This window comes from Perognathus longimembris, chromosome 10 (assembly GCF_023159225.1).
Source record: "Perognathus longimembris pacificus isolate PPM17 chromosome 10, ASM2315922v1, whole genome shotgun sequence".
Classification (NCBI taxonomy): Eukaryota; Metazoa; Chordata; class Mammalia; order Rodentia; family Heteromyidae; genus Perognathus; species Perognathus longimembris.
In genome coordinates, this window is record NC_063170.1 from 48,912,182 (window position 1) to 48,918,102 (window position 5,921).

The following is a 5,921-nucleotide window of genomic DNA, read 5'->3' on the forward strand; positions in this document are numbered from 1 at the left end:
CCAAGGGAGTAGAGCCAGGCCACAGGGAGGCCAGCCTTGGCTCAAGGCTGTGCTCTGATTGGCTCACCCAAACACCGGATCCCACACAGGTGTTTTCCCATGTGCTTGACATCTTCAACCCCACTGTGAACAAGGGGGGGGGGGTCACCTAACACACTGATCTGACTTGTCACCCTTGCTCCTCTGCTCCCTGGCTCCCACCATGCCTCACTTTCCCCACTAGCTCCATGACCCCTTCTAAGCAACCCCTTCTTGCCTCTGGGCTTGAGTTCTCTCAGCCTTCTCAGAATAGGTCCTCACAGTGTGTTAATGGCTCATATATTGGGGCTCCTCATATGTTGGGGGGTGGGGGAGCATCAGGCAAGGTGCTAAGCACATCACTGGCATCTTCCTGCGAACCTCCAAGAGGGGATTGGTCAGCTGCATTTTGTAGACAAGAAGGCCAGAGGGGTCAGGCCCTTATCACAGGCCCCGGGGTCGCAGGTGGTGGCAGTGACCTGGCAGCCTGGCCATGGTGCTGGGACTGCAGTCTGGGACCACGTGGCTGAGCAGTGGCATGGGCAGCATCCCTAGAGAGCTGCTGTGTACATGCAGACCCCCCCCCCCCGCCATCATGGTCTCATCCAGCAGGTCTGGGTGACTCCACAAGTGCTCCCCACCCCATGCGGGCGCAGTGGGGACACAGATTACACTACACAGGTGGAGGTGTCTGCCACTGCTCCCCAACCCCCAGCATCAAGCCCAGACCTGGAGACGGATGGGTAATAGCACGAGTATATCTCAGCCTCTTGAGTAGCTAGGGTTACAGGGGTGAGCCCCCCCAGCACCCAGCTGCCAGGAATGTTTCTAAAGGATTTTTTCCATTCACTTAATTCTCACAACGAGCTTCTTAGGAAGTGACTATGATTTATCCATATTTTATAGATGAACAGGGGAATAAGGAACAGAAGACTTAAATAACATGCCCACAGCCCAGCATCTGGCTACAGCTGCTTAGGAACTAAGTGTAATTATTATTATCATCATTATTATTATTATTTTGGCCCGACTCTACCTGAGTCTACTTCCTCCTCTGGGGCAAGGGTAGGGTGCACCCAGGGTGGTGGGAAATAGGGGCGTGCGTGTTTAAGGACAGGAATCTGGAGAGACTGGGCAGTCTCCAGACTGTTCAGAAATGCAGCTACCAGCTTTGCCCTGAATGCCGGCCAGGTTTCCAGAGACAGCTCTGATGGGGATCGGGAGGAGGCCCTATGATGGGTGTCTGGATCCCTCTCCCCCGCATGGTCCACCCCCCTTCCCATGCCCAGGGTCCCAACAAGATGCGCAGGGGCTCTTACCTTCCTCCCTTGGACGGCTCCCATGGCCTGGGTGGACTGCGGGGGGCCAGGCAGGTTTCCCCCCCCCCCAATAATGCTGAGCTCAGGTGCCAGGGCCCGAGGGGTGCCAGGAACCAGAGCCCCCCATCTTCTTGCCCGCACAAAGGTGACTTTCACAGCGGTTCCCAAGCGCGGAGCGCCTCACACAGGCTTAGGGTGACTGGTCTTGACAGAGCGGCTGCGAGTCCCTTGAGGGCCCATAGGGCTCTGCCGTCCCGGCGGCACTTCCTCTCCCAGACCCCTGCCTCTCTCGGGAAGGGAAACTGAGGCCACTGGGAGGTTGGAGGGGAAGCAGGGCAGTCCGGGACACAGCGGTGCAGGTGTGGCAGGTAACCCGTGGCTGGCACCGCAGGCTGGGCTTGACCTTCTTGCCTGACTGGGCACTGCGGGGAGACGGGGCCGACAGTGGAGCCGCGCAGGGCGGCCGCGCTGCGGGCTCCTGCAGGCGTGTGGGGGGCAGCCCCATTAACAACAGGTCGTTGAAGAGCCCTGTCCCCGGCACATGCCCCCACCCAGGGCGCAGCTGCAGACAGGACCGAAGGCTGAGGGGCAGTTGGCCTGGGCTCAGGCCAGGAAAGTATCTGGAGGCTGGAATCCAGGCCTGCCGCCAAGGTCTCAGGGTGCCCCTGGCAGGCACCCGCCTTGTCTGAGCGTCCCCTGCCTTCCTCTTGCCAGCCTGGGGCAGAGATGGAGGCTGGAGTGGCCTTGGGTTTGAATGAGATTCCCCAAACCTCTCAGCTCCTCACAGCTGTGTGGCCTGGAGGATAGAATTGGACCTCTTGGAGCCTCAGTCTCTCTCTCTCTCTCTCTCTCTCTCTCTCTCTCTCTCTCTCTCTCTCTCTCTCTCTCTCTCTCTCTCTCTCTGTATGTGTAGATGTGAAAGAGAGGAGAGAGAAGAACACAGGGAGGGAAAGGAGGAGAGGGAAAAGAAGAGGGAGACGGGCAGAGGGAAACAGACACATTCATCTGCACTGAATCGGTGAGGCGTGTGCAAATGGGGTCACGCCACTCACTTACAATCTTTTGCTGGATCCAGGGGGCCTGAGGGTGGCCTCCACCCCGTGGGGCCGTGGGGTGAGTGGGTTTGTGTGAAGCTCTGGCGGAGCCTCTGTAATGGTGAGGTTCTGCATTGCCATGTGGGTAATGAGAAGGATAACAAATGCTCTGCTCTTGAAACCTCGCCGCCCTCTCCGTTCCTCTAACACAGAGCCCGCCTGATATACATACACAGCGTCACACACGGTGGAGAACCAACAGGATGACATCATGGATCCTGCTTTCTGGACCTCCTTTCTCATTCCCTTCGCTCCCCAACAGTTCTGGGATCACAGGATCTTTACATGTGCCTCTTCTTCTACGTCTGAAAAGTGCCCATCAGCCTATGGAAGGAGGCCAGGCTTCCAGGGCAAGAGGACTTTCAGGGTCCACTCCACAGCTGGGTGCTGGTGGATCACACTTGTAATACCAACAACTCAGGAGGCTGAGATCCCAGGTTCCAGTTTCCAAGCCAGCCTAGGCACGAAAGTCTGTAAGACTCTCATCTCCAATGCCAGACATGGAGTTCTGGCTCAAGTGGTGGAACACCAACCAGCCTTGAACAAACAAAGCTAAGGGACAGAGCCCAGGCCTTGAGTTCAAGCCCCCGTACGCATACAAAGAATCATTCTGATTCTCCACAGCTTGCCTCCCGAACAAGAGATGGTGGAGGTTGGGGTCATGGGGACACATGGACATAGAGGTTGGACACCATCTGCAGAGGTATCTGGGAGGAGCAAGGTGGAGGTGGCTGGAGAAATATTTTTTGTCTATCCTGAGTTTTGGGGTAAGTATCTCTGAAGAGTGGATTTGCCGTGGTGTCAGATGCAGACTGGGATTCCAGTTCTTATTCTCAGGTGCCATGTCTTTGTGACTTTGGATAAATAACATGACCTCTCTGGTCTTCTTATACGTAAAATGGGGCCAACAGCGGTCCCTCCCTTGTGGTGCTGTGTGAAGGGAGTGGGGTGGTTCATATCAAGCTCTGGGGGGACCTGGAAAATGGTGATTTTCCACAGCCAGGAGGTGCTGTGGTTACCATGCTGTGACAGCACCAAAGCTAACTGCCCAGCCTTTGGTGAGTGCTAGGTTGCTAACCTGTGAAATGCAAAGCCCTTTCCCCAGAAAGAGGTGGGGGGGAAACCCAGCCACCCTTCCCTGTCTGTCTTCTGCTGCCACCTGCTGGTGAGAATCAGAATTGCATCTTCTGAAAAAAATGGTGAGGAGGGACCAGGTACCTGCCCTTTATTTACCTCCTCCTGCTGACTATTGGGGTGGCCTGGGAGGTACCATGGCAGGGAGCATGGAGATCAATGCGAGCCCCGAGTTCAGAGGTCACCGTTAGTCTGCAGAGTTCTTGGAGGCTGTTCTGAGTCCTATCCTTCTGAATATTCCTTCTGAATATTCCCAGTATGGCAACTTGCTTTGTTTTCCAACCCAATCTCCCTTTCTGACCAAGGTTCACCTTCTACCCCTTAATGATCCCGCCTCCATTCTCTTCTCCAACAGCAGGCAGGTTTTGAACTTACCACCCTCCTGTCTCCTCATTGCCAAGATTACAGGTGTGTACCACTAGGCTCAGCTAGTAGTTTTGTTTTTGTGCTGGGACTTGAACTCAGGGCCTGGGCTTTTTTTTTTTTTTTTTTAATCTCTCCTTCTTTTTGCCCAAGGCTAGCACTCTACCCCTTGAGCCACAGCTCCACTTAGAATCTTGCAGACTATTCTGCCTGGGCTGGCTTCCAACTGCAATCCTCAGATTTCAGCCTCCCAAGTAGGATTATAGGTGTGAGCCACCAGTGCCTGGCTCCTAAGTCCTTTTCAAACAGTGGCTACAGCTGAGAGCCTTCTGCCTTGGCAATCATCTCACTTTCACAGTCTTTACAGGCTCCTTTAAAAATTTATATGCTTGTCGTAAAGAAAAGTTTCCAGGCATACAGAAGTGTTTCTGGCAATTTCCTGCCACTTGGGGTCCAGGGCGGCTTCTGACCAGGTGTTTTCCTAGGCATGACACTGGCGTGGGTGTAAGGTGGTTTGAAGGGAAGGGGAAGCAAACTCCCCCTCTGGCCCTTGAAGATGTTCTAGGGTGGGCTGGGAGGAAGGGGCTTGTGGGATGGCTGAGTGGAAGCTCTTTCCTCACTTCCGCTTCTACTGCTCAGGGCTTCCCCACCAGTCTTTGGGTATTGCTTTTTATTTTTTTCCTCCCCCAGGATCATTTAGAGAGAATATTTCAATCACCAATATTAACAAAAATAACAACATTCTTCTCATTTCATGTTTTCCTTTTCAAACCCAAAGCATCTTCCTTGTATTATCCTCTTGGCTTCCCATCAGGCTTGAGGACAGGAGGGTTATTATCTCTGCTTCACATAAGGCATCCAAGGTTGCTTTTTTTTCTTTTTTTAAATTTACTTATTTCCTCTTGTGTGTGTGAGCCCATACCAGGGCTTCAGTGCTGTCACTCAGTATTTTCAGTCATGATTGGCACTCTACCACTTGAGCCATGCCTCCTGTTCTGCCTTTTGCTGGTGAACGGAGGATCATATTCTCTTGATTCTGGGCACTGCTGGAGCCTGTGTTCCAGCCCACTATGGCCATAGTGGTCATTGTTGTCCACGTGGGGCAGACAAGGAGAGCCTGGGAATGCATGTCACCCCTGTGCCAGCACCCTGGAACAGTCAGTTGGTCCCCAGCACCCTGCAGGCCCCCAGGACGCCTCTGAGGTGTATGCTCTAAACAGATTCCTAGTGAGATTTTGCCTGACAGAGGTAGCTGAGTTGACAGCGCACCTTTATTGGCTGCCCCTTTCCTGGCATTATTTCCATGTTTGTTCCCTTATTGGCATTTCCTGGACATCCCTTCCCTCCCCCCGCTCCAGGCAGCTGTTTCTTCTGGCCCACCCCACATCTGCCCCCTCCCCCATCTCTACAGCTCCTTTGCTCATTCAGACACTGGGTGGGGATGATGTTTTCTGCATCCAGGCCTCTGGCTCTCCCTCTTCTCGTTCACCTTGCATGAACACAGGGAACCAAAGATTGTTTATTTAAACACTGAACTGACATTCCTATGACAGGGAGCGCCCATCCAGCTGCCCCATGCTGCCCCCAAGCTGCCCCTGACCAGTCCCAATGCAGGGCCGGCGCTAACTCCAGCTAGACCAATTCCAGCTCTGGGAGGAATGAGGCAACTTCATGATTAGAAAGCCCATTCAAGCCAGGCACCCGTGGCTCACGCCTGCAGTCCTAGCTTCTCAGGAGATTGAGATCTGAGGATCGTGGTTCTAAGCCAGCAGGGGCAGGAGAGTTCCTGAGACTTATCTCCAGTTAAACACAGAAAAAGTTGGAAGTGGCCTTGTGGCTCAAGTGGTAGTGTGCTGGCCTTGAGCGTAAAAGCTCAGGGACAGTCCCCAGGTCCTGAGTTCAAGATTCCCCCACCCCCACCCCACTCTCTCCCCTCCCCCATGAAAGTCCATTCAAAATCAGCAAAAATAGAATTTAATCTTGTTCAAGTATG